This window comes from Dryobates pubescens, chromosome 19, assembly GCF_014839835.1.
Source record: "Dryobates pubescens isolate bDryPub1 chromosome 19, bDryPub1.pri, whole genome shotgun sequence".
NCBI lineage: Eukaryota > Metazoa > Chordata > Aves > Piciformes > Picidae > Dryobates > Dryobates pubescens.
In genome coordinates, this window is record NC_071630.1 from 10,870,155 (window position 1) to 10,880,026 (window position 9,872).

The following is a 9,872-nucleotide window of genomic DNA, read 5'->3' on the forward strand; positions in this document are numbered from 1 at the left end:
ATATGATAATTGCAAATTAACTAAATTTAATGCCCTATCAGAACATGAAGGAGATGAAATCTTTAAAACATGACATTTAATCTATTGCCAGTATAAAGGTGTGAGTTCATTTTCAATATTCTCTATTGCTCTAACATGAACTAACTTTGGTTTTGAGGTTAGATTTATTTGTTTTTTAATCTCATTTACTTGTGTTTAATTCCAACAGAGATTTATCTACAGAGAAAAGGTTAAGGTCTAAAGATCAATTCATTTGTTATGTTTTCTACCCACCCACTTCTTCAAGTTTCAGAGGGATAGGGAGTAATTTACTTGCCTTTTTGTATGCTTGCACACATTGTATTTGGATGTGTAAATGACAAAAGCCTAGCCTGGTTTCAATACTTCTGTTATTTGCTTGCTCTGATAATATTAAAAAAAGAGAAGTGATTTGTTTCACCAGGAGCTCCCAGGTAGCTTTTGAGCTATTAGTTGGAGCTTCCATTCTGGAAAGGTACACATCAGTAATCATTTCTATGTATGTCTTTCAGTAGGGATTCGTTGCGAAGGAGTGCCAGTCCTGAGACCTCTCTGTGACTGATGCCTCTGGACTGTGAAAGGCACTAGTCTAAAGTTTGTGACAAAACCTGCTCCCTGTTTTGCAGAGGTAAAAAAGCTGAAAGTAAATTTTGCAGAGAATGCACAACACAGCATTCTTTTGCTGCACCACTGAAACTGGGAAACTTGTATCAGTTTTCGTCCCTACGGAAATTATCTTCCATGTGAAGACAAATTTTCAGATGAGCGCTTTTCCCTTTCTGTTTTCGGTTGCTTACAGGACTTGACAAAGGGATGCAGAGCCACAGGAAGTGAAGAAACATCCCGGTGTTAATGGATCGGGCTGGGGAGTAATGGCCTCAGGGGTCAGTACAAATTTCTAGAGGCAGCATGGGGAGTTCGGACACCTGGGGTTGAGTAGTGAGCATGCTGGCAGACAGAAGGACTATCCTCTTTTCTATAGAGAGTTTAGGCTGGAGGAAATAAGGGGGGGTTTCTCTGTTAATATTTAAAGTTAGAAGTAGTTTCTCTTTCATTATTCATTGTTTGTAAGGTTTTGTGTATCCCTTCTGAGTGCTGAAGGAAAGCAATGCATACAAGTTATGTACAAGTTATCGCTACTGAGATAAGCTGAGGGGTTTTATTAAGTTGGAGCTTGACTATATCGAGGATAAAGGAAAAGCAAACCTGAAGTTCTGTGTGCTGAGATCTGCCAATATCTTTAGCTGCATAGCTGACCAGAACTCTCGTTCCTTCAAATTCTGTTTACAACATTTGTAGCAGGATCCCTAGGCTGAGTAATCTGCCTGATGCCACTCAGATAGTAGATTGATGCACTACAGTATTCTGGGGTCAAATAATGATTTTGACAATGAGGTGTTCCTCTGAACTGTGTCGATCCACCTACTGTGAATTAACCCTTACACATACAGCTAAAGGCAAACACTGGAGGCAGTTAATTTTCTTTGTGTTGCTTGTAATATGTGGAATAATCACACCTGGCTCTAAACACTCATGCTGCTGATTCTTTTAAATCTTCTTTTTTCTTTTTTTCTCCCCTTAACACTACAATACATTTCTGCCTTCTGGCTAAACCTGACTAAAGCTTAACATTAATTTGCAATCTTCTTGCCTTCATGCTAAGCTACCCAAGATATTTTACTGTTAATTTCACAGTTCTCAGAACCTCAAGGCAATGCAGCACCTGCAAAGTCTCAAAACTAGTGAATGATGTCTATGGTTAGGAATGAGTGCAATGGTCTACTGAGCTTAGAAATGTGCTCAGCACTATATGGGGCTTATGTTACTTTGTCATGCAAAATATCTTGTCACCTTATTCCAGTTCTTATTGCTTCAGATGGGGACAATGCAGACCAAGGCTCAGGTAAAGCGAGATTGTGGAAGGGGCTATATGAAGACAAAAGCAAGACAAAGTTCTCTAGGTGATTCTGGGCAGGTGTATATCTGAACATTTGAGATACAAAAGGATGAAACTGGTAGCTGAGGAAGAAATTAGAAAAGCTCAGGTTTTATTTATTACAGTGGGCAGGAAGTCCTTAGGGTCAGCAGGGAATGACTGCAGCAAGAAGCTTAGTCTCAATCAGACAACTTTTAATTAAATTGCACAAGATGTATGCTTGAAAGCAGGGGAGGGATAAAAGGGGCACCAAGGAGAGGTATGCAGCATCTAAGGGCAGCTGTAATAATCACTGCCATATGTGTTTCATAATGAAAACCTTTCAGCAACACTTTTAGAGAGGCTAGAGTGGTACCTTCGGTATCTGTGTCTGTGCTTGAAACACTTGTATAGCTTGTCTGTGTCCTGGAGCAGTCATTCATTGGGCAGCAGTGCAGAAAAAAAGCAGGAGCACCCCATGCTTAGCTTCCCCCTGAAGGGGAAGAGAGTCCTGACTGCAGAAGGGAGGGAGCTCTCCCACCAACATTTGTATGAAGGAAGAGGCAGTGCTAGCCCTGTTATCTTGTCTCACCCCAGAGGCAGGATGCATCAGAGAATGCAGTCAGCAGCCATAAAAAACTGACAGCCACGAACTGCATAGTGGTGATGTGTTTTATGTATAGAAATACGTGGTAATTTTTCTAGCATACTGGCAAATAAATAAAGTGTCATGGGTGCATAGTATAAATTCTGTCTTCCCCAAAGAGCTTCTGGTTTTAACAGGAGAGGTGTCTGAGCAGTGAGTTAGCTGCTCCTTTACCTTGCTACGTAGTGCAGGTACCACTAGATGGCTGTCATACAGAAAGTGTGGGGACCTCTGGGAGAGCATCCATGGGAGACCAGGATTCAATGCAGAGCCTTTTTGAGGTGGGATCTTAACTATCACAACGTTTATTTGGGGAGTGGAGGCTTAGTTAATGCTGAATTGTCTTTGTATGATGCAAGCTTTGTATGATGAAGTAATTGTCTTAGTATGCTATATGATGATGCTAATTATAAATGAACTGATGATTTGGCTTGAAAAAAGCAACATTCAGTGGCTTATAGTCTGTTATGGGGTTTCATAGGCTGGAGGCATCTTTATGAGCCACCGGTATCAAGTTAAGTAGCAGGGTTAAGATCTGTGCAGCCTTCAGCTCAGAAGCCACTTGACTTACTCACCACATCTTGGAAAAGGGAAACTTCCCAAACTAATATAAGCTTGAATATCCGGCAGAAAAGCAGCAGTGATGAGTGCTATTGCTCTCTTGTTACATTCAGGGTGCTCCAAGACTTTTTGGCTGGTTGTTCTTGCTCTCTGAATAAAATGAGAGAATCACATAAATATTGGCAGTCCTCAATGCCACTTTTTAGCCAGAGTTGAGCAAGCAGTTCTGACTGTGCCAACTTTTCTCTCAAATGAGCTTGCCCTTGGGAACCAGGTTCAGGACCTCCTAATAGTCATAACTGGACTGTGTTCTCTCTCATGCCCAGGAATGAAACCATTTTCTAATAGTGGTTTACAGGTTGGGATATTCCCTGATATTAGAGACCCTTTGGTGGCCCCTTTTTGTTGGAAATGAGATGAAAAGAGAATGACATCCCTTTTCTTCTGGTTTCCCACCCAGAACCAACCACGCTGGAAATCTCTGAAGTTCTTGTGGAACTCCCTCCCTTTTGGAAATGCATTTCTTGATGAGTGTTCAGTGTAAACTGTTTCAGAGAGTGCATGGTCAGTGGCTTTAGGAAAATCAATGTATATATAAAACTAGAGCATGCAGAGTGGCAGGTAAATAAGAATTGAGGTACAGAAGCTTGTGTTTGTGTCTAGGTTTGCAGCTCTTGTCAACAGGGTGCAGGAATCACAGTGCAGCAAAACTTGTGAAGCCTGGAGTGTTAATCACGGTGGGAAAAGGAAGGTTGCTCTTTTTCTTCAACTTTCTGACTGCCTTCTCTTACATTTCAGAATCATTTGGTGAAGGAAAAGAATGACAGTGAACATATTGCAGCAGTGTATATGCTTACAGCCTTGTTCTCCACTGCAGTAAGTTGGATTAAGTCTATGGATTTTAAGAGCGATACTGATTTACACCACATCTGGGCTGCTTTGCTTTTTCTCTTCCACACTGAGGTACAGAAGCAGGCAGTATGAAACATAGAGGGCTTTTCTAACGCCAGTCAGAACCTGTATTACTGTAATGAAATAAAGTGTAGTCAGGTATAAAATTTAACTACCCCCTCGTAATATTTAGTTGCACTTTTTAGAGTTGTCAGCATACTGGGTGATTCAAGCTCTCCAGACATTCACAAAGCCAGAAGCACTTAAGAGCTCTCAGGAATTACCCAACAACCTGCAAACAACCAGGACTTAGATTTTCTGTTATTTCAACAAACACTGATTAAAGACCAGCAAACCTATGCTGTGGACATACTTTGCTCTTTTGGGAGATAATTTAAAATGGATTTATCTTGTTCTGTGTAGTGTTGCCTCCAATATTCCTTCTATTGAAATACATTTCTTTTTGGAGAAATTGTTTCTTATGGTCCTCTGAGGAATGGACCCTTGGCTACAGTTTTATTCAGAAATGCAAAATTCTGTAGGCAAAATGCAGTATTTCTGTTAGAACAGTTCCACAGTCTCAGAATAACTTAGGGCATAAATCAATTTGACCTTCAGTTTCCCTTAGGTATCTTTCTATCAGTATGAAATTAGCTTCATTAAGCACACATATTCACGCCTTAATGAGCTGATAACATTATGAACTCTGGAAATGACTGTACCAAGTCTGGCAAGCACCATTCAAGGCATGAACCTATGCCTCCGGAATTACAGATAGAGCTGTTTTCAACCTATTTCCTAAGAGTGAAAAATCATTGTAATTGTGCTGTATGAGGCTACTCATGTGTCTTTCCTGAGCTGTGAAATTATTTTTTTTAATTTAATCATAACTGTGGCCAGTTCTGGGCCCCTCAGTTTAAGAAGGACATCAAGACACTTGAGCGTGTCCAGAGAAGGGCAATGAGGCTGGGGAGAGGCCTTGAGCACAAGCCCTACGAGGAGAGGCTGAGGGAGTTGGGGTTATTTAGCCAGGAGAAGAGGAGGCTCAGGGGAGACCTCATTGCCCTCTACAACTACCTGAAGGGTGGTTGTAGCCAGGAGGGGGTTGGTCTCTTCTCCCAGCCAACCAGCACCAGAACAAGAGGACACAGTCTCAAGCTGCACCAGGGGAAGTTTAGGCTCAAGGTGAGGAGAAAGTTCTTCACCAAGAGAGTCATTCACCATTGGAATGTGCTGTCCAGGGAGGTGGTGGAGTCACCATCCCTGGATGTGTTCAAGAGGGGATTGGACGTGGCACTTGGTGCCATGGTCTAGTCATGAGGTGTTGGGTGATAGGTTGGACTTGATGATCTTTGAGGTCTCTTCCAACTTTGGTGACACTGTGATACTGTGATACTGTGATGAGCAGCTCATATCTCTTTCATCTACCTGAAGCTTTGAAATTTCCTGGACTTTGTTGCCTTTGAGCTGAGGTGATTTTTGTCAAACTCTCATATAAAAGTCCCTCAGAGGTACAACATCTCTGACTAATTTGGATGGAACTGGGCAATTTGGAAAGCTTCAGGATAGGTAGGTAATGGCAATACACCAGACTAATTAAACCTTACATAATTTGGAGAAGCAGATCCTCAAGGCATAAAGTTTTATGATTGATAACTGCTTTGTTGTTCTGGTGAAGATATTTGAAGAACAGTGATAAGCAAGTGAATTTTTAATTAGAAAAATTTAGCATATGTTTCCTTAAAAGACCGTGTAAGACATTTAAAGGACAGCACAAGACCTGGTGACTGAAGGACATAAAAGCATTTCCTTTGTTATATTAGTATTCTCTGTTTATGAGTACAATGCAATTATCTTCAGTATTTGTCACACTGTTCCTTTAAGGTTATGAATTTTAATAAGGAAATTCTTTAAGGAGATGGATTTTTGTATAGCAAAGGAACAATGCAAGATGTGAGGTTCCAAAGTGGGCAGGCAAAAACAAAAGAAGCAATGAAACCAGGAAGGTACTTGGTCTGCATCCTTTTTGTGTGGGAAGTGATGTGGACCTGGATGCAGAGTTAAAAGCACATGTGGAATGATCATCCTGTTTTGTCTGAAATGAAGTGAAACATGACTGGATTCTCATAGAGTCTTGTGATGTCTCCATGGCCCTGCAAGGTCAATATAAATGGTCCCTCATCTGCTTAACTTTAGGCAGAAGCAGCATTCTGTATCACTCCATTTGTCCTTACTGAGAATAGTCATAGTTTCTTGAAGCTGATGAAAATAAATTATTTTGAAGAAGATGAGCTAAAAGCTTGTAGTTAGTGTCTGACTGATTAATATTTGGCTGAATGCTAGAACTGGCAAGCAGGAAGATGTGATGACTTCATTATATGCATGTGTGGAGTTCCACATCAATTCATTAAGTCTTAAAGGATGTTTTGAAACAAAATTGTCAGGTATGAAGCAGTAGACCTTTTCATTTAGGATTTAAAATTTGAAGTGTTGTTTCAGGATGATTAGGTTTTATTACTTACTTATGGGACTTGTTACTGGTGATATAACAGACTATAACTTTCAGAAGAGAAAACACCCAGAGGGTCTTCTACAGCCATTCTCTTTTACACATGTGCTTGATTTCTGCAACTGGAACAGTTATATCAGGAACCAAATGTGGGAATAATGAAATCCAAGCTGGACTTTTATCCCTTTTGCTGAATCTACTGTAATATTCTGCTGAGGTGCTCCTTAAATACTTGGTGCTGATGCTCCAAGCCTACAATTTATATGAGTTGTTTGCTTGGTGCTATTCTGAATGCAGACCTCTCTTAATGGTGAAGTAGCTTTGGGACAGATTATTTTCACCTCTGTGTGAGCTTTTTGTGGTAATCAGATACTGGCAAGATGGAATTACAGGAATACTAAGTTTGGGGGGAAAATTAGTTTTTGAGAGCTAGCTTTTATCAGAAGTAAAATGGTAAAGACAGGAGCACATGGGGAAGGAAGACACCTGGGTTCTTTATCTTCTTTTCCTTGTGAGTCTCATGTTAGTAATCTGGGACCATCAGAAGGGGGAAAAATAAATAGAAGAGTAACATAGAGTATTTGATGTCATCCTAAGACTTCAAATTAGAAACTGAAGCTACCTACAAGATCTGCACCCCATATACCACAGCCAGTTTGCCCAAACTAGTCAAGGGTTTTGCAGATCTCAGCTGAGCTGGATGCTGGTGTCTTGGAAGGAAAGAGTAAGACTCAGCTCGGTCTCTCTGCTTTAAACTGGATATATGCACAACCTTGTTCCATGTCTTAGGACTTACGCCATGACTGGGACTCAGCAGCTTGGTGAGAGCCCTGTTTAGCTCAGATAAGCCATTGCTGCAGAAGCAAAATCATTCAAAAGAAGGATTTTAATGCTTTCAGTAAAATGTGCAGCTTTTTACTGTGCAGAAAACCGATTCCATTTAGAAAGCATGAGTCTTGTATCAGCCTTTTATCAGTTTTAACTTTAACATGTAGCTAATAATGTATTGCTAATAGAAGTGAAAACTTTCTAATGCTCCTTCAGGGACTGTGCTGCACTTTTCATTTCCTTGGCCTTCTTGGTTTTCTTCATTATTTATAGATTACTGTGATGTATTAAAATAATTTTCTGAACAAAGGGAAAAAAAAGAAAAAGAAGCAGGAAGAAAAATCTTTCCTTAGGAATAAAATCAGAGGGGATATGCTGAGTGTAATGCCTATCAGAAGAGGTGCTTAATTGTTAAAAATAACTGCAGAATACTGGTTGGATATCTTTGAAACAAAAATGTTGACCAACACAATTTTTAAATAGCTTTTGCTATAATGTCTGCATAGGATGTGCAGTACCTTTAGTGAATTCTTTTGCAATTTACCCCTAAAATAATGTCTTGTTCCCTCCAATGAATATATGTGACTTAAACAATAAACCTGATAGTAATTGTATTATGAATACTAATGATTGGATTCAAACTTCAGATTGCCAGAGTGAGATGAAAAGGAAGTTTCAGGAGATCTCATAGTAGGTGGAAATAATAAAATACTGAACCTATGAAATTAATGGGAGTTCATTATTTAAATAATGATATGTCCATTTTATGTAATGCTTCTCTACCAGAGGAGCTAATGAAAGTCAAAGAGGAGAAACAGATGGAGAATGGCCGGAGGTACAAGGGCTGCAGTGAGAATTTGAAACAATCTGCATGATCCCTGAAGAAATGAGAGCTAGGTCAAAGCAAAGGTCTTATCTCCTCGGTGCAATTTCAGTGTCATAGGAAATTTGCATTTAGGCCATGATTGAACCCCATGCCCCATGTTTAGCTTACAAGTCAGATCAATAATGGCAAGAGTCCTGTACTACATTTTCATGTGACTCAGTCACACTTTCTGGTGTCTCTAGATGGTTTGCAGAGCAGGATATCTGTCAAAGCAGCAGGGTGTTGAGTTTTGTGGGTCACTTCATTTTACAGTAGGAATTGTTTCTGTGTCAGAGTGGCAATCGGAAGCTTAACAAGATATATGATGCATTGATGAGGGCTGAGCAATGTGGTTTCCCCTGGCCAATGGGTGCTTCTCCTCTGCTCCTTCCAGGATTTAGATTCTGTGAAAAGGCTTTGAACTAAGAGAAGCTGCATGCTGGGCACCTAAACTGCTCTTTTAATTAAGTCTGGTTATAAAATTATATGATCTTGGCAACAACAATATCTGCTAATTGTAACTGCTTGTTCTGAATTTGTTACTCAGTTGAGTTACACTGGAACTAAATGTTCCTCTCAACATATTTTTTCCCTCCCTAGTAACTCAATGAATCATGAAGGACGTTCTCTTTGAAAGCTGGTGCAGCCCAGAGCCATCTATAGTAGGAGGTTGAATTAAAAACAGAAATATATGTTATGGCTCTGATTCGTCTGAAAATACAAGCTTTTACTTTATTGTTAAACATTAGAGATTTGTTTGGGGTTTTTTACCTCCATATTGCAGCACGTTCTTGTCTTGTGTTTTGGGACAACTTACACAAGCTTAAATGCTTGGCTGTGTTAGTGGAGAGAAACAGCTTTCACAAGATGTGGGTCTTTTGTATCAGGAAATGTGTCACAGAATCACAGAATCACCAAGGTTGGAAGAGACCTCAAAGATCATCAAGTCCAACCTGTCTGGAAGTGGTATTCCACTTCTGTGTCCTAGCCATCATCAGTCAGCAGGGAGCAAGCACTGTCTTTGGCTCTGCCAGACCAGAGCAGCAGTAGTGGACTGTGCTGGGTATTGTGACAGTGTGCAATTGCTTTTCCTAAGAAAATGGAAAATTTGTAAAGAAATACAGACTGTCCCAGAGAAATCAGGCTGGCATCACCATGCATGGGACCCAGGAGAGGTCTGGGTCCAGATTGGGATTGATTTTTTTCTGGGTCACTATCTAAATAAATCTACTGTAGAGAATTGATAGTAATAAAATAAATGCTAATTGCAAAAAAAGTTAAAGGTGAGATTGGCCTATGCATAAACCAGCAGGAATTCCACCCTTTTTGTGGCAAATATAAATGCCTGTCATCTAGTGCTGACTCGTCCCAGTTGTGTTGGAACATCCCATCTACAATCTGCTGCAGTTTGCCTGGTATAAATCATAAGGTCAATAGCAAGATAAATCCAAGAGATTAATTTGAGTCATGTGATCCCAACTGTGCAGACAGCTGTGCTTTTCTGTTCTTAAGCTGTGCAGTGCAATGGGGATAGCATCTGAAAACTGGCACCCCCACCCCCCACCCCCCCAGCCTGCATGAAATTGTGTAAGTCTGCAAGTGCCTGTGTTTGCATGTCCATGTGGGGGATAGATCACAA